This window comes from Oncorhynchus gorbuscha, linkage group LG22, assembly GCF_021184085.1.
Source record: "Oncorhynchus gorbuscha isolate QuinsamMale2020 ecotype Even-year linkage group LG22, OgorEven_v1.0, whole genome shotgun sequence".
Taxonomy (NCBI): domain Eukaryota; kingdom Metazoa; phylum Chordata; class Actinopteri; order Salmoniformes; family Salmonidae; genus Oncorhynchus; species Oncorhynchus gorbuscha.
The window spans coordinates 34089166-34109269 of NC_060194.1; the positions used below are offsets into that span (position 1 = coordinate 34089166).

The window sequence follows — 20104 nt, forward strand, 5'->3', positions numbered from 1 at the left end:
ACCATTTCTCCAGAAGTAGGGCCTACTAACAACATGTGATGTTTGCTTTGTAGTTCTCCTCAAAAGTAACTATATTTCCCATCAGCATGAAATAACTATTTCAAAGTGCAAACATTTAGAATTCATTTTTGCCATTCTTATTGCATAGCAACACATTACTTCAGTAATGTGCGGTCCTCAATACATAAGCGGCCCTTCAAACTGTATGTTGCGAATGAGTCTGTACTGTATGTGTCAAGAGCAGAGATGAATGCTACCGTACACACAGCATGCAGCCAAACACACTGGAGTTTATATGGAAAATATTCTAGTTGATCCAGAAGGTGAAAAACTTTGAGAGCAGCAGTGAGTTTCAGAGGTCTCGAAAGCTTTAATGTCAGAGTTGCAGTTCTAGAAGTGTTAAATGAGACAAAAGACTGCAGCCGTCATGCTGAGATCTTACCCACGATGCAAAGTGCTTAACTCCTTTTGATGTTAGTAGAGCAGCTTCAGGAAGGGGCTGTGTGGGTGCGTGAGATGCAGTTAAGAGTTTTAACCAAAGCCATTTGATCGCCACGGCACCTGAAACAACGTGCAATGAATTTAACACTTAACTCAGTGAGGAAGGGGTGTGTGTATTTTTCACTTAACTCAGTGAGGGCTGATGATGCAGTTAGATCCATATTAATGTTCCTGCACTTAACGCAACACCCATTCAAAGCAGAGAGCAGCAGAGCGTGGTGTGTGAGGATGAGGTCTACTCCCTGTAATATAGTACAGTAGATTAGTACAGGATTGGGTGTGTTTGGTATTGGTAATTGACGATACTAGCATTCTTTTGGGCCACCTTCAGTAGCCAAATGTTGCAGATAAAATGCCACGAATAGAGCAGGTTTGATTCCTTTGATGTACATAACATGTGTTTATCAGAACGTTTAAAAATGGTTGTCCTTCTGAACACGCCATGAGGTCACTTAGACAACATTACACACAGTGAAACAAACAATTGTGATCCATAAACAAAATAATTTACTTACATTTAAGTTTGAATCACATTGAGGAAAAGGAAATTAAAATTTGACTTCCATTGCATGACTGTATTGCTGCTGATGTGGAAAAAGATTCTACCAACAAAAAAAAGTTAAAATAAAAAAATAAACATTTCACATATTTTGTATTCTTTCCAAGTGGTGAATGGGACAAACCTCCCACCCACCCCAGATAAAGAAAGGCTCTAAACACAAGAACAGCCACAAGAGCTGAAAAGGGTTTCCTAACCTTTCAGTCCAGGAATCAGGTCCAACCCTACCTTTAACCAAATTGGCCATTCAGATGATTCCCAGTTTTTATATTATATATAGGATAGACAGATGTATTGATTAACCTCTTTATAGTGTTTGTGAGAATGGTTAAATGCTAGAGTTACCAGTGGTTCCTGGACTGTGGCGAAAAGCACCAAAGCTCTAAAACCAATATTGACAGATGGACTGGAAGGAAGGGTGGGTTTGGGGGAATAAAGTGGACATGTCCATTGGAGGCAAGGAGGAGAAAGAAACATCTCTGAAACTGGAGACACTTATCTCCCTCACTAACTTTAAGCACCAGCTGTCAGAGCAGCTCACTGATCACTGCACCTGTACATAGCCCATCCTACTACCTCATCCCCATACTGTTTTTTATTTGATTTATTTTGTGCCTTTGCACCCCAGTATCTCTACTTGCACACCTATCATTCCAGTGTTCAATTGCTATATTGTAAGTATTTCACCACTATGACCTATTTATTGCCTTACCTCATTTGCACACACTGTATATAGACCGTTTCTCTATTGTATTATTGACTGTATGTTTGTTTATTCCATGTGTAACTATGTTATTTGTGTCACACTGCTGTGCTTTATCTTGGCCAGGTTGCAGTTGTAAATGAGAACTTGTTCTCAACTAGCCTACCTGGTTAAATAAAGGTGAAATTAAAAAAATAATAATATAATATAATAATATTAACAGACATGGCCTGGGAGGAGGAAGAGGGGGGGTGGGGGGAGATATGGGCGATCCATTTGAGACAGAGAGCGAGAGTGTTCTTCAGTACTTCTTAAACTCCATGTCATAAGGAGGGCTCATCTCTATCGTTCTCTTCCCGACGTCTGTCCAGTTGGTGCTCAGGACTGTACCACCCGACTCTACCTACAGGGGGAGGAGAAGAGAGGCAGTGATACTGTGTACTGCTAAAACAAAAACACCTTTCTCCGTTCCTCTCGTGGTGTGTGTTCCTCTCGTGGTGTGTGTTCCTCTCGTGGTGTGTGTTCCTCTCGTGGTGTGTGTTCCTCTCGTGGTGTGTGTTCCTCTCGTGTGTGTGTTCCTCTCGTGTGTGTGTTCCTCTCGTGGTGTGTGTGTTCCTCTCGTGGTGTGTGCATACCCACAAAGGATTTGTTCATGGCCAGTTTGACCTCGTCAGTGCCGTCACAGTAGATTTGTTGAAAGAGTTTGTTGAGCGCTGCGTGTCCCTCCAGCTTCTCCTCCAGATGTCCCCCACCACCTTGTCCCAGTTACGGCTGGAGGCAGACGATGACGGGTACTGGTCTACACAGGAACACACACACATTAAAAAGGTTTCAGTACCAGAAACCAGTTCTGAATTTGTTATATGTTAGTGTAAGGCAGAGAGCGCAAAAGGTGGAGAGAGCATGCGTGTGTGTGACGGAGAGGAACTGACTGGGGATGAAGTGTTTGACGTTGGGCTCCTGTCCCTCTCCCTCCAGCTTCTCCCACCTGATCCACTCGGTCTTCTGCATTTTGACCTCTACCTAAGAGAGTGGGGAGGAGGACAGAAAGAGAGCACGAGCGAGGACAGAAAGAGAGCACGAGCGAGGACAGAAAGAGAGCACGAGCGAGGACAGAAAGAGAGCACGAGCGAGGACAGAAAGAGAGCGCGAGGAGAGAAAGAGAGCGCGAGGAGAGAAAGAGAGCGCGAGGAGAGAAAGAGAGCACGAGCGAGGAGAGGAAGAGCACGAGCGAGGAGAGGAAGAGCACGAGAGAGGAGAGAAAGAGAGCACAAGCGAGGACAGAAAGAGAGCGCGAGCGAGGAGAGAAAGAGAGCGCAAGCGAGGAGAGAAAGAGAGCACAAGCGAGGAGAGAAAGAGAGCGCAAGCGAGGAGAGAAAGAGAGCACAAGCGAGGAGAGAAAGAGAGAGAAAGAACAAAGAGAAAGTGAGAGGACAAAGAGAAAGAACGCCAGTAAAAGAGTGGGGAGCGGAGGGAGAGAAGAGTAGTTGGTAGTCTAAATAGGGCTCAACACAGAAGTTCAGAAGATGGTAGCTCAGACAGAGCCCACCAGTCTCTTAGTGGTGTGATCAGCTCACCACAGACACACAGGGATATGCGGGGGCACAGCCCACACCCAGATCATCCAGACAGAGCGCTAACGAGACGTCTGTCAGATTGAGGGGCCGGAGTGTGTGATCAACACAGCTCAATATACTGGTGTGTGTGGGTGAGAGCTATCACTCTGTGGATCACAGCGGCAGGAGCACATATTTTGGGACAGATCATTACATCGGAGAAGAAAGGAGACAAGAAGATGAGAGGAGAGCCTCCACCATCCACACCCACTGAGCTGCAGCGACAGGCCCCATACCAGTGGGACATGCAATCTGCTGAGTTCTCCAGTACCCCCGTCATCTTAGGTTTGTTTGTGTGTAAGTAACTGTGTGTGTGTGTTCAGAGACGGTCTGATAGAGTAGGGGATGCGCTGGCATGTCGACGCAATTAAAGAACATTTTTGCTCGGCAGGGAGATGAGATTGTTCATTCATGAAGGTGTCAGGAGTAGATGCCAGAGCATCAGAGGACACACATTCAGACAAGAGCACCGATTACAGAGCTAACAGAGGAGCTCAACACAAACCCAATACGACGGACCAATCTGGGTTTGGAGAACGCTACTAGTCTCAATGCATAGTGCCAACTGTAAAGTTTGGTGGGGGGAAGAATAATGGTTTTTCATGATTCAGGCTAGTGAAGGGAAATCTTAAAAGCTACAGCATACGACATTATAGACAATTCCGTTCTTCCAAATATGTGGCAACAATTTGGGAAAGGCCCTTTCCTGTTCCAGCATTACAATGCCACTGTGCACAAAGCGAGGTCCATAAAGAAAGGTCCATACAGAAATGGTTTTTCGAGATCGGTGTGGAAGCTGCACAGAGCCCTGACCATAACCCCATCAAACACCCTTTGGATGAATTGGAACGCTGAATGCGAGCCAGGCCTAATCGCACAACATCAGTGCCCGAACTCACTAATGCTCGTGGCTGAATGGAAGCAAGTCCCCGCAGTAATGTTCCAACATCTAGTGGAATGCCTTCCCAGAAGAGTGGAGGCTGTTATAGCAGCAAAAGGGGGGTGGCACTCTATATTAATGCCCATGATTTGGAATGTCCACATACACCACATGACCAAAAGTATCTCAAATATTGGGAGACTGTGGACAGCAGTTGAACATGGGTCAGTCAATTTTTCTACGGCTGTTGACTCCTACCCCGGTCAACAGCACTGCACCCCCAACAGCAACTCGCCCAAGCCTTCCCCATTTCTCCTTCTCCCAAATCCGTTCACCTGATGTTCTAAAAGAGCTGCAAAATCTGGATCCCTACAAATCAGCCGGGCTAGACAATCTGGACCCTTTCTTTCTAAAATTATCTGCCGAAATTGTTGCCACCCCTATTACTAGCCTGTTCAACCTCTCTTTCGTGTCGTCTGAGATTCCCAAAGATTGGAAAGCAGCTGCGGTCATCCCCCTCTTCAAAGGGGGGGACACTCTTGACCCAAACTGCTACAGACCTATATCTATCCTACCATGCCTGTCTAAGATCTTCGAAAGCCAAGTCAACAAACAGATTACCGACCATTTCGAATCTCACCATACCTTCTCTGCTATGCAATCTGGTTTCAGAGCTGGTCATGGGTGCACCTCAGCCATGCTCAAGGTCCTAAACGATATCTTAACCGCCATCGATAAGAAACATTACTGTGCAGCCGTATTCATTGATCTGGCCAAGGCTTTCGACTCTGTCAATCACCACATCCTCATCGGCAGACTCGACAGCCTTGGTTTCTCAAATGATTGCCTCGCCTGGTTCACCAACTACTTCTCTGATAGAGTTCAGTGTGTCAAATCGGAGGGTCTGCTGTCCGGACCTCTGGCAGTCTCTATGGGGGTGGCACAGGGTTCAATTCTTGGACCGACTCTCTTCTTTGTATACATCAATGAGGTCGCTCTTGCTGCTGGTGAGTCTCTGATCCACCTCTACGCAGACGACACCATTCTGTATACTTCTGGCCCTTCTTTGGACACTGTGTTAACAACCCTCCAGGCAAGTTTCAATGCCATACAACTCTCCTTCCGTGGCCTCCAACTGCTCTTAAATACAAGTAAAACTAAATGCATGCTCATCAACCGATCGCTACCTGCACCTACCCGCCTGTCCAACATCACTACTCTGGACGGCTCTGACTTAGAATACGTGGACAACTACAAATACTTAGGTGTCTGGTTGACTGTAAACTCTCCTTCCAGACCCATATCAAACATCTCCAATCCAAAGTTAAATCTAGAATTGGCTTCCTATTTCGCAACAAAGCATCCTTCACTCATGCTGCCAAACATACCCTTGTAAAACTGACCATCCTACCAATCCCCGACTTTGGCGATGTCATTTACAAAATAGCCTCCAATACCCTACTCAACAAATTGGATGCAGTCTATCACAGTGCAATCCGTTTTGTCACCAAAGCCCCATATACTACCCACCATTGCGACCTGTACGCTCTCTTTCGCTCTCTCTCCTCGCTTCATACTTGTCGCCAAACCCACTGGCTCCATGTCATCTACAAGACCCTGCTAGGTAAAGTCCCCCCTTATCTCAGCTCGCTGGTCCCCATAGCATCTCCCACCTGTAGCACACGCTCCAGCAGGTATATCTCTAGTCACCTCCAAAACCAATTCTTTCTTTGGCCGCCTCTCCTTCCAGTTCTCTGCTGCCAATGACTGGAACGAACTACAACAATCTCTTAAACTGGAAACACTTATCTCCCACACTAGCTTTAAGCACCAACTGTCAGAACAGCTCACAGATTACTGTATATATATGTATATATGCCATATATGCCATTTAGCAGACGCTTTTATCCAAAGCGACTTACAGTCATGTGTGCATACATTCTACATATGGGTGGTCCCGGGGGATCGAACCCACTACCCTGGCGTTACAAGCGCCATGCTCTACCAACTGAGCTACAGAAGGACCACCTGTACATAGCCCACCTATAATTTAGCCCAAACAACTACCTCTTTCCCTACTGTATTTTATTTATTTATTTATTTTGCTCCTTTGCACATTTCTTCCATTGCAAATCTACCATTCCAGTGTTTTACTTGCTATATTGTATTTACTTTGCCACCATGGCCTTTTTTGCCTTTACCTCCCTTATCTAACCTCATTTGCTCACATCGTATATAGACTTGTTTATACTGTATTTTTGACTGTATGTTTGTTTTACTCCATGTGTAACTCTGTATCGATGTATGTGTCGAACTGCTTTGCTTTATCTTGGCCAGGTCGCAATTGTAAATGAGAACTTGTTCTCAACTTGCCTACCTGGTTAAATAAAGGTGAAATAAATTTTAAAAAATGTTTAAATTGCAACCTCCATGGCCACCATGGATATTATTTGACCCTGCTGGTCATCTATGAACATTTGAAAACATCTTGAAAAACGATCAGTCTTTATGGCAACACATGTACTCTAAAAATGTCCACCCTGGTACAGCCAGAAGAGGACTGGCCACCCCTAGGAACCTAGTTCCTCTCCAAGTTTCTTCCTTGGTTCCTGCCTTAATGGGGAGTTTTTCCTGGCCACTGTGCTTCTGCATTGCTGGCTCTTTGGGGTTTTAGGCTCGGTCTCTCTTAAGCACTTTGAGACAACTTTGTGAGAAAGGGCTATATGAAATATATTGATTAATTGATTGATTGATGGAACCCTCCACTTTGACTTTCAATGTTCTTCATAGTACAGTACATTTGGAAATTATTCAGATCCCTTGACTTTTTCCACATTGTTACGTTATGTGCCTTATTCTAAAATGTATTAAATAGTTTTTGCTTTTCTCAATCTACACACAATACCCCATAATAACAAAGCAAAAACAAGATATTTTTTTGATAAAAAAATAAAAACCTGAAATATGACATTTACATAAGTACTCAGACCCTTTATTCAGTACTTTTTTGAAGAACCTTTGGCAGCAATTACAGCCTGGATTCTTCTTTGGTATGACTCTACAAGTTTGGCACACCTGTATTTGGGGAGGCTCTCACATTCAGCTCTGCAGATCCTTGCAAACTCTGTCAGGTTGGATTGTGAGCATTGCTGCACAGCTATTTTCAGGTCTCTCCAGAGATGTTTGATTGGGTTCTGGCTGGGCCACTCTGGGACATTCAGAGACTTGTCCCAAAGCGACTCCTGCATCGTCTTGGCTGTGTGCTTAGGGTTGTTGTCCTGTTGGAAGGTGAACCTTTGCCCCAGTCTGAGGTCCTGAGAGCTCTGAAGCAGGTTTTCATCAAGGATCTCTCTGTACTTTGCTCTGATTATCTTTCCCTCAATCCTGACTAGTCTCCCAGTCCTTCCTGCTGCAAAACATCCACACAGCATGCTGCCACCACCATGCTTCACCGTAGGTATGGTGCCAGGTTTCCTCTAGATGTGACGCTTGGCATTCAGGCCAAAGAGTTCAAGCTTAGTTTCATCAGACCAGAAAATCCTGTTTTTCATGGTCTGAGAGTCTTTATGTGCCTTTTGGCAAACTCCAAGCAGGCTTTCATGTGCCTTTTACTGAAGAGTGGCTTCCATCTGGCCACTCTACCATAAAGGCCTGATTGGTGGAGTGCTGCAGAGTTGGTTGTCCTTCTGGAAGGTTCTCCCATCTCCACAGAGGAACTCTATCAGACTGACCATCGTTTTTTTGTCACCTCCCTGACCGAGTCCCTTCTCCCCAGGTGGCCAGCTCTAGGAAAAATCCAAACTTATCCCATTTAAGAATGAAGGAGGCCACTGTGTTCTTGGGGACCTTCAATGCTGTTTTTGCTGACATGCACCATATACTGTGGGACCTTAAAAAAACAGATGTGTACCTTTCCAAATCATGTCTAATCAATTCAATTTACCACAGGTGGACTCCAATCAAGTTGTAGAAACATCAAGGATGATCAATGCAAACAGGATGCACCTGGGCTCAATTTCGAGTTTCATAACAAAGGGTCTGAATAATTATGTAATTATTGTTTTTTATTTTTAAAACATTTGCAAAAATGTATTGTGTGACAATTTGGGAGCAATTTCCAAACACCTGAAGGTACCACGTTCATCTATAAAAACAATAGTACGCAAGTATAAGCACCATGGAACTACGCAGCCGTCATACCGCTCAGGAAGGAGACACGTTCTGTCTCCTAGAGATGAACGTACTTTCGTGCGAAAAGTGCAGATCAATCCCAGAACAGCAGCAAAGGACCCAGAAGATGCTGGAGGAAACAATTACAAAAGTATCTATATCCATAGTAAAATGAGTCCTATATCGACATAACCTGAAAGGCTGCTCAGCAAGGAAGAAGCCACTGTCCCAAACCGCCATAAAAAAGCCAGACTACGGTTTGCAACTGCACATGGGGACAAAGATCATACTTTTTGGAGAAATGTCCTCTGGTCTGATGAAACAAAAATAGAACTGTTTGGCCATAGTGACCATCGTTATATTTGGAGGAAACAGGGCTTGCAAGTCGAAGAACACCATCCCAACCGTGAAGCACGGGGGTGGCAGCATCATCTTGTGGGGGTGCTTTGCTGCAGGAGGGAATGGTGCACTTCACAAAATAGATGGCATCATGAGGAAGGAAAATTATGTGTATATATATTGAAGCAACATCTCAAGACATCAGTCATGAAGTTAAAGCTTGTTCGCAAATGGGTCTTCCAAATGGACAATGACTCCAAGCAAACTTCCAAAGTTGTGGCCCAAATGGCTTAAGGACAACAAAGTCAAGGTATTAGAGTGGCCATCACAAAGCCCTGACCTCAAGCCAATAGAACATTTGTGGGCAGAACTGAAAATGATTGTGCGAGGAAGGAGACCAACAAACCTGACTCAGTTACACCAGCTCTGTCAGGAGGAATGGGCCAAAATTCACCCAACTTATTGTGGGAAGCTTGTGGAAGGCTACCCGAAATGTTTGACCCAAGTTAAACTATTTAAAAGGCGATGCTACCAAATTCTAATTGAGTGTATGTAAACTTCTGACCCACTGGGAATGTGATGAAAGAAATAAAAGCTGCACTTGCACAATTGATGGCTGACTAAATACTTTTTTGCCCCACTGTATATTAGCATTTTCATGCTTCATGTGTGAATCACAAGGTATAAAAAAATGTATTGTATAACTCAATGATGGTTTGCATATGAAGCGTAGAAATGCTAATATAGGTACCGTTGACTTGTGCCACAAATGCTAAAAAGATAGCATTTGAAACAGTGGCAAGGTAAACAATACCAAAATCATGGGTTGCTGTCATATCTTGTCCAATTTTGTAATTTGGGTGAACTATCCCTTTAACATTGATGGGGGGGGTGGTAAAAAAAAATACAAATTAAATTAAAATCGGAATAGCATCTGGTGGTCAGAACCTAGTAATATCAGGATGTAGGATGGGACAAATCTAATTTCAATGACCAATTTCTCTGAAAAAAATAAATAAACATAATTACAGATTGCATGACATAGGATGAAGAAACAATACTACATTCTACTTATTAACCATAATTTATTCACGACTAATTAAATATTTAAGTTGTGTATATTACACTTGTTTAATTTGATGACTATTATTTATAGCCAAGTCGTCATCTCTATAGAGCTGCTGCCTATGCTGTTTGACAAAGTCACTATTTAATCGTTTTTCAAAGTAAATAAGGCATACATTTATGTAGTGATGGGTGAAAAACCAAATCGATAGTTACATACTGTATGGCTTTAAGAACAAATTCTCAATATTATTTTTGCGCTAGTTGGCTGTACCTACACCAAAGCGGCAGTATTTTAATAATAAAACAAAAGGAATAAAATGTGTTTTCAACACTTTTACTGCTATGACTGATAAAAACGTGTTTTCTCATGGCTCTCTCATCCCTCTGCAGCGGACATATGGTAAGCAATATGTTTGGAACGTTGAATCGCAACAAAAATCAGTATCGAATCGCAATATTTTTTAGAATCGTGAGAATCACAATACATATCATATCTGCAATAAGAATCGTGATAATATTGTATCGTGAGGTCCCTGCCAATTCCCAGCCCTACTTTTATGACTGCTGAATATCAACTATCAATCACTTAGAGGATGTCTCTTCGGGTAGAGATGCCTCGAAGAAACTGCTCTCTATCCCTCTCGATTGTGTATTTCTCTCTTCTCTCCCTCCGTGTCTGCCCCACACTAACCTAATGTAGCAGGTGTAATGGATTATGGTCATTGTCGTTAGTTACCACTTTTTCTGCCCTAAACTATGTATAATATTGGCTTGATTTGACATGTTTCACATTTCAAATGGTACAGCAAAGATGGTCAGAGGTTCACACATTTTTCAAAATGATTTTCTCATTAGTCTTTAAAAATGGACATTCGACAGTGGGTGGACTAGCAGCCATCTTTGTGGAAGTAATTAGAATTTCAAATGTAAATTACATTTAAATGTCTATGGTGTACCAGCTAAAATGCAGTGGTTCGAAAGAGATGGTCTGAAGAGAAATAGTTTTCATTGAATGGACCTATGATTGAAATGACACCCACCCTGTATTCATGAGCATGTTGTGTCTTAACCAATGGCAGCACAACACAAGAACCTCAGATCATATAAAGTAGGGACTTAGCTACAACGCATGCTAATATGAAGATGTTTAAAAAAAATGTTCTTCAATAAATGACTTCGACAACCCTGTTTGTAAGCTTCTAAATAACACCTAACTCAACCGTTAATATTTTCCATTGAACATTTACATTACATTTAAGTCATTTAGCAGACGCTCTTATCCAGAGCGACTTACAAATTGGTGCATTCACCTTATGACATCCATGGATGTCTCATGGTATGGTGGGGTATGCAAAATGGGTCAACTTTGAGCACCTCCATCTCCTAAAGGTTTTTTTGCCTGATGACTCCAACAATTCTTCTGCTACTCTGTTTGCTACATACTTCAGTCTGAGACTGCCATTATTGAAGTAGTTTGTGGTGACATCAAAATGAGGGGTGTTGTACAAAACAAAGTATTCAGTGATTGGATCATTTCTAACCAATCAAAGTATCAAAGGCAATGACACATTGTCAAAATGGCGCTTTACCCACATGTGTTTGTTCGGGCTCTGGCTCAACCCATTGGTTTCTGGGACGAATCACAATGGTTAGAATGTGTTTGCATTCTAGAAATAGTCGGGGAGGTGCTCAGATCCAGACTCATTGCAGAGAATAAAGTAACATCCGTGGCATAGTGTTTGGCCGGAGCAAGGACTTTGGGTAGCCAGCAAAAAGATTTTAGCATTCAGGTTAAAAAAGTCCCTTTCTGACCACTTCTTCCATGGCCAGATATGTATGGAACCAAGGTATGGTCATTATTTGGTTCTCGCAAAATAAGAGGGGCGCACCGCCACCTTGTCGACTTGGCTGCGACACGATTGAAAGATTTCAGGGCAAATTAAACAGATATTTAGATATGATAAAGTTACTATCTTTGATTGACAATGACATTGTTGAATCATAGAAACTTTGTAATGGCAGTCAAACAAACGTCAACTGACCAAAGTTGCTAAGCTTGCTTGATAACCTTCAAATGAATTACAGAATATCTCCTATATTTATACAGATATCAGATCAGCTCGTGAATACCGGGGAGATGACGAGTGGAAATAGTTCAAGGTATCTTATGGGGACCAACTATTTTAAAAATAGCCATACCTACTCTCGTACCGTTTGTTGCTCACACCTACTGAAGCTCTCATATGGGCAACAAGTACGAGACAGCACAGAGAAGGGGAAACGTAAGAGCGGTAATTTAGGGGTTGGGTTAAATGCGGAAGACACATTTCAGTTGAAACTATTCAGTTGTACAACGGACTAGGTATCCCCCTTTCCCTCTTACATAAGCGAGCAACGTGCTTTGATTACACAACCTATAGATTACAGAATAAAGTTAGGAATTTTTAGGTGAGATGAGAGTCAGAATTTGGGGTTTCAGTGGGATAGGGAACATTTCCCTCATGCCTATCTGAATTGTTAACAGCATTCATGTCTGACAGAGATGTCCATGTATTGAATTGTGCATAGGCCTATGAAATTTATGACTGTCTGAAGAGTCACAATAACAGCTCAAAGAGGCACACGTTATTTTATAAGCTATACCAGTGATTCCCAACCAGGGCTACTACTTGGCCTATCCACAGGGGTTCTTGAGAAGTTCGATACTGTGAACCATCAGATCCTCCTCTCCACCCTCTCCGAGTTGGGCATCTCCGGCGTGGCCCACGCTTGGATTGCGTCCTACCTGACAGGTCGCTCCTACCAGGTGGTGTGGCGAGAATCTGTCTCCTCACCACGCGCTCTCACCACTGGTGTCCCCCAGGGCTCTGTTCTAGGCCCTCTCCTATTCTCGCTATACACCAAGTCACTTGGCTCTGTCATAACCTCACATGGTCTCTCCTATCATTGCTATGCAGACGACACACAATTAATCTTCTCCTTTCCCCCTTCTGATGACCAGGTGGCGAATCGCATCTCTGCATGTCTGGCAGACATATCAGTGTGGATGACGGATCACCACCTCAAGCTGAACTTCGGCAAGACGGAGCTGCTCTTCCTCCCGGGGAAGGACTGCCCGTTCTATGATCTCGCCATCACGGTTGACAACTCCATTGTGTCCTCCTCCCAGAGCGCTAAGAACCTTGGCGTGATCCTGGACAACACCCTGTCGTTCTCAACTAACATCAAGGCGGTGGCCCGTTCCTGTAGGTTCATGCTCTACAACATCCGCAGAGTACGACCCTGCCTCACACAGGAAGCGGCGCAGGTCCTAATCCAGGCACTTGTCATCTCCCGTCTGGATTACTGCAACTCGCTGTTGGCTGGGCTCCCTGCCTGTGCCATTAAACCCCTACAACTCATCCAGAACGCCGCAGCCCGTCTAGTGTTCAACCTTCCCAAGTTCTCTCACGTCACCCCGCTCCTCCGCTCTCTCCACTGGCTTCCAGTTGAAGCTCGCATCCGCTACAAGACCATGGTGCTTGCCTACGGAGCTGTGAGGGGAACGGCACCTCAGTACCTCCAGGCTCTGATCAGGCCCTACACCCAAATAAGGGCACTGCGTTCATCCACCTCTGGCCTGCTCGCCTCCCTACCACTGAGGAAGTTCAGTTCCCGCTCAGCCCAGTCAAAACTGTTCGCTGCTCTGGCTCCCCAATGGTGGAACAAACTCCCTCACGACGCCAGGACAGCGGAGTCAATCACCACCTTCCGGAGACACCTGACACCCCACCTCTTTAAGGAATACCTAGGATAGGGTAAAGTAATCCTTCTCACCCCCCCCCCCCCCTTAAAATATTTAGATGCACTATTGTAAAGTGGCTGTTCCACTGGATGTCATAAGGTGAATGCACCAATTTGTAAGTCGCTCTGGATAAGAGCGTCTGCTAAATGACTTAAATGTAAATGTTAAATGTAGAAGATTCATGAGACCATATACCTATAGGTAAAATGCACGAGGGGGGTACTTCTGGGGTATCCAGGCAGAGCTAAATTCAGTTGGTGGAACAGTAACCAAAAAAAGGTTGGTAACCACTGGCTATACTGTAATCAAATCAAATCAAAATCAAATCAAATTTATTTATATAGCCCTTCGTACATCAGCTGATATCTCAAAGTGCTGTACAGAAACCCAGCCTAAAACCCCAAACAGCAAACAATGCAGGTGTAAAAGCACGGTGGCTAGGAAAAACTCCCTAGAAAGGCCAAAACCTAGGAAGAAACCTAGAGAGGAACCGGGCTATGTGGGGTGGCCAGTCCTCTTCTGGCTGTGCCGGGTAGAGATTATAACAGAACATGACCAAGATGTTCAAATGTTCATAAATGACCAGCATGGTCAAATAATAATAAGGCAGAACAGTTGAAACTGGAGCAGCAGCACAGTCAGATGGACTGGGGACAGCAAGGAGCCATCATGTCAGGTAGTCCTGGGGCACGGTCCTAGGGCTCAGGTCCTCCGAGAGAGAGAAAGAAAGAGAGAATTAGAGAGAGCATATGTGGGGTGGCCAGTCCTCTTCTGGCTGTGCCAGGTGGAGATTATAACAGAACGTGGCCAAGATGTTCAAATGTTCATAAATGACCAGCATGGTTGAATAATAGTAAGGCAGAACAGTTGAAACTGGAGCAGGAGCATGGCCAGGTGGACTGGGGACAGCAAGGAGTCCTCATGTCAGGTAGTCCTGGGACATGGTCCTAGGGCCCAGGCCAGTTGAAACTGGAGCAGCAGCATGGCCAGGTGGACTGGGGACAGCAAGGAGTCATCATGTCAGGTAGTCCTGGGGCATGGTTCTAGGGCTCAGGTCCTCCGAGAGAGAGAAAGAAAGAGAGAAGGAGAGAATTAGAGAACGCACACTTAGATTTACACAGGACACCGAATAGGACAGGAGAAGTACTCCAGATAAACAAACTGACCCTAGCCCCCCGACACATAAACTACTGCAGCATAAATACTGGAGGCTGAGACAGGAGGGGTCAGGAGACACTGTGGCCCCATCCGAGGACACCCCCCGGACAGGGCCAAACAGGAAGGATATAACCCCACCCACTTTGCCAAAGCACAGCCCCCACACCACTAGAGGGAAATCTTCAACCACCAACTTACCATCCTGAGACAAGGCCGAGTATAGCCCACAAAGATCTCCAACACGGTACAACCCAAGGGGTGGGGGGGGGAACCCAGACAGGCCGACCACAACAGTGAATCAACCCACCCAGGTGACGCATCCCCCCCCAGGGACGGCACGAGAGAGCCCCAGCAAGCCAGTGACTCAGCCCCCCGTAGGGGCTGTAGGGGCTTTCCTTTAGGGTTTGTTAACTGCATTCGGGTCGCATGGCAGCCCCTACTTTAGATTACAGTAGAGAAGAATTTAAAAAGCAACTTATCAAATAAAAACATTCTGGTTAGGGAGGCTGACAAGCATGGAAATTACAGGGAGGGAGGTTGTATGTTATCTATTCACAAAGACGAGATGAGTTTGGAGTGTGTGTGTGTTTACCCTTCCATTCTGATCAAACACTCTGGTGTGTAACTGGCTGTGCTATCGTGACAACCCAGCGCGCTAAAATGTCTGTCATAGCCGATGAGGGAGGTGGTCAGAACTGACAGATGTGAGACACTCATAACGCACACATTTACAGGACAACTTCGGGAAGATTCTGTGAAGACAGCTCAATAGTGTTAAGTGTAATTTCTGAGCATGTGTGTGTCTATCTTCCCTTCTAAGCCCTAGTTCAAACAGCGCCCTACCGCAGCACAGAACTACGTCACATTCTTTTTCAAAGAGTGGTTAGAGTGCACAGAGTGTGTCTCGGGCCCCGACCTCTGACTTCCTAGGTTTTGGCCTTTCTAGGGAGTTTTTCCTAGCCACCGTGCTTCTACACCTGCATTGCTTGCTGTTTGGGGTTTTAGGCTGGGTTTCTGTACAGCACTTTGAGGTATCAGCTGATGTACGAAGGGCTTTATAAATACATTTGATTTGGATAGATTGCCGTCTGAAACAATATAGTACCCTTCGCCTGTCATTTGACGATAGTTCGGCAGCCTCTGATGCTCTTTCGGAGTGGTGCTGTTTAAGCATTCCTTCATTTTATTAGACTTTTTTTTACCCCCTTTTCGTGGTATCCAATTGGTAGACAGTCTCGTCTCATCACTGCAACTCCCGTATGGACTCTGGAGAGGCGAAGGTTGAGAGCCGTGCGTCCTCCGAAACACAATCCAACCAAGCTGCACAGCTTCTTGACACAATGCCCACTTAACCCGGAAGCCAGCCGCACCAATGTGTTGGAGGAAACACCATAAACCTGGCGACCGTGTCAGTGTGCACTGCTCCCGGCCTGCCACAGGAGTCGCTAGTGCACGATGGGACAAGGACATCCATACCGGCCAAACCCTCCCCTAACCCGGACGACACTGGGCCAATTGCGCACTGCCCCATGGGTCTCCCGGTCGGGGCCAGTTGAGACAGAGCCTGGACTCGAACCCAGAATCTCTAGTGGAACAGCTAGGACTGCGATGCAGTGCCCTAGACCACTGTGCCGCTTGCCTTCTTTCATGCAGCGATCCATAGAAGTTCTTCCACTGTCGGAAGAAATGGTAATGCATGTTAATTTCATGCAAAAAAAGGGTTTCCTCTCGACCACAATCACAACGGAAGCACAATCATGGCTCCAGATCGCAGGTGGAGAACATCTCTGAAAGGTCGCTGTTACGCCAGAATTCGAACCAAAACCAACCAAAGAAGTCTGCTGCAGTGTTGAGAGCGACTGTATGAAACCAATTGGTACATCAATCATGCCAGCCCGTTCTTAATTTCTATTCAGTTCGACTCGTTATTAATTCAGTGTCTGAACTGTGCGTCAGGGAAAGTAAACAAACATTTGGAGTGAAAGGAACCCAATGCACCCCGATAAACAGTGAGCCCTGCAGCTAGTCGGACTTCTGCACAGCCATGGGACTGAAGAGAAGTTAGTTGGAGACAGGTTAGGGATAAAAGGGAGGTCTGTTTTTCTGTACTTCTTCCTTGTCATACCAGAATACGGATCTACTCAAATTAAGTCAGACAAGCATCAAATAATCTCAGCACACACTCTCTCGCTCTCTTTTTCACACAACGCACACAATTCACCTGTTCAGAAATCAGCCAGTCTCTAGGTGTGCCTAGCGGAAAGGAATGCACCCATCAACTGATGTGTTTCTCCCTGTGTTGTGTGTGTGTCTCCCTGTGTGCGTGTCTCTCCCTGCGTCCATGTGTGTGTGTGTCCCTGTGTGTGTGTGTGTGTCCCTGTGTTGTGTGTGTGTGTCTCCCTGTGTTGTGTGTGTGTCTCCCTGTGTGTCTCCCTGTGTTGTGTGTGTGTCTCCCTGTGTGCGTGTGTCCCTGTGTGTGTGTGTCCCTGTGTGCGCGTCTCTCCCTGCGTCCGTGTGTGTGTGTCCCCCTGTGTGTGTCTCCCTGTGTGTGTGTGTCTCCCTATGTATCCGTCTCCCTGTGTGTGTCTCTCCCTGTGTGTGTCTCCGTCTACCTGTGTGTGTGTGTCTGTGTGTGTCTCAGTCTCCCTGTGGGTGTGTGTGTCCCCATGTGTGTCTCCGTGTGTGTGTGTGTTCCTGTGTGTCCCTGTGTGTGTGTGTCCCTGTATGTGTGTGTCCCTGTGTGCGTGTGTCCCTGTGTGCGTGTGTCTCCCTGTGTGTCTCCGTCTCCCTGTGTGTGTGTGTCCCTGTGTGTGTGTGTCCCTGTGTGTGCGGGTGTGTGTCTCTCTCTCCCTGTGTGTGTGTGTTTAACTTGCCTAGTTAAAGGACCTGCCCAGTTAAAGGACCTGCCCAGTTAAAGGACTTGCCCAGTTAAAGGACTTGCCCAGTTAAAGGACTTGCCCAGTTAAAGGACTTGCCCAGTTAAAGGACTTGCCTAGTTAAAGGACTTGCCTAGTTAAAGGACCTGCCCAGTTAAAGGACCTGCCCAGTTAAAGGACCTGCCCAGTTAAAGGACTTGCCTAGTTAAAGGACCTGCCCAGTTAAAGGACTTGCCTAGTTAAAGGACTTGCCTAGTTAAAGGACCTGCCCAGTTAAAGGACTTGCCTAGTTAAAGGACTTGCCTAGTTAAAGGACCTGCCCAGTTAAAGGACTAGTTAAATCGGGCAAAATCTGCGTCCAAAAATACCGATTTCCGATTGTTATGAAAACTTGAAAATCGGCCCTAATTAAATCGGCCATTCTGATTAATCGGTCGACTTCTACCCTTAACCCTGTGTCTTTCTCTCCCCCACCCCTGTGTCTCTCTCTCCCCCACCCCTGTGTCTCTCTCTCCCCACCCCTGTGTCTTTCTCTCCCCCACCCCTGTGTCTTTCTCTCCCCCACCCCTGTGTCTTTCTCTCCCCCACCCCTGTGTCTTTCTCTCCCCCACCCCTGTGTCTTTCTCTCCCCCACCCCTCTCCTCACCCACCCCTGTGTCTTTCTCTCCCCCACCCCCGTGTCTTTCTCTCCCCCACCCCTGTGTCTTTCTCTCCCCCACCCCTGTGTCTTTCTCTCCCCCACCCCTGTGTCTTTCTCCCCCCACCCCTGTGTCTTTCTCTCCCCCACCCCTGTGTCTTTCTCTCCCCCACCCCTGTGTCTTTCTCTCCCCCACCCCTGTGTCTTTCTCTCCCCCACCCCTGTGTCTTTCTCTCCCCCCACCCCTGTGTCTTTCCTCCCCCACCCCTGTGTCTTTCTCTCCCCCACCCCTGTGTCTTTCTCTCCCCCACCCCTGTGTCTTTCTCTCCCCCAACCCTGTATCTTTCTCTCCCCCAACCCTGTGTCTTTCTCTCCCCCAACCCTGTGTCTTTCTCTCCCCCACCCCTGTGTCTTTCTCTCCCCCACCCCTGTGTCTTTCTCTCCCCCAACCCTGTGTCTCTCTCCCCCACCCCTGTGTCTTTCTCCCCCCAACCCTGTGTCTTTCTCTCCCCCACCCCTGTGTCTTTCTCTCCCCCAATCCTCTGTCTTTCTCTCCCCCAACCCTGTGTCTTTCTCTCCCCCAACCCTGTGTCTTTCTCTCCCCCACCCCTGTGTCTTTCTCTCCCCCAACCCTGTGTCTTTCTCTCCCCCACCCCTGTGTCTTTCTCTCCCCCAACCCTGTGTCTTTCTCTCCCCCAACCCTGTGTCTTTCTCTCCCCCAACCCTGTGTCTTTCTCTCCCCCAACCCTGTGTCTTTCTCTCCCCCACCCCTGTGTCTTTCTCTCCCCCAACCCTGTGTCTTTCTCTCCCCCAACCCTGTGTCTTTCTCTCCCCCACCCCTGTGTCTTTCTCTCCCCCACCACTGTGTCTTTCTCTCCCCCACCCCTGTGTCTTTCTCTCCCCCCACCACTGTGTCTTTCTCTCCCCCACCACTGTGTCTTTCCTCCCCCACCCCTGTGTCTTTCTCCCCCCAACCCTGTGTCTTTCTCTCCCCCAACCCTGTGTCTTTCTCTCCCCCACCCCTGTGTCTTTCTCTCCCCACCACTGTGTCTTTCTCTCCCCCACCCCACCCCCTCTCCTCTTCTTCACCCCCTCCCCCCACCCCTTTCCACTCCCCCCCCCCACCCCTCTTGGGCCTCAACACACGTGCACCTCTGTGTCTGCTGTCGCCATGGTGAACTGTGAGTGAGTGTTTGTGGGGAGGAAAGAGGTGCTACATCCTCTCTCTAGGGGGGAAACTAGTTTTGGCATTGGCTGGCAGGAACTCAGGAATAACTTGACACTTCTCTACCCCACTTTCTAATCCATTTCTTCTTTCTGTCCCTCCATCTTTTCCCCTCTCTGCTGAGCTATGAGGCTGCATGTCTATCTGTCCTCCAAATTATCTCCCCCTTCACGCTCTGTCATCCTCCCTCCCCGTTGTGCTGTGTGTGTGGCATGTCCCACTATCTCGTTAGCAGACTGAGCACCATGTCATGCCCTGAGCAAGCCCCGACAGCCTACACCTATCCACAGATTCCCAAAGCACACTCGATGGGTTGGCTCTCTCCCTCCCTCTCACCCAAACCCTTTTAGACATGTACACACACAAACACAGGATGAAATTCTCACAAACTCATTGGATCCGTTTCAAGCTAGTCATACACTCATTGAAACCTTTTCAAGCGTGCCATTTGTCGTCGATACAATATATCTATATTCCATTTTGACATTCAGAAGGACAGTTCAACAGAATACAGCAGAAACACCTGAGAGCCATGGAGAGATGCCTACACCCTCATTAGACTACACCAGGGCTCTCCAACCCGGTTCC

At 46.4% G+C, this 20104-nt stretch overlaps 1 pseudogene; it reads right to left on the minus strand.

Annotated features, from left to right (window-relative positions):
- Positions 1–1938: 1938 nt before the first annotated feature.
- The window catches only part of LOC124009426, a 34749-nt pseudogene continuing 16583 nt past the window's right edge, over positions 1939–20104 (minus strand).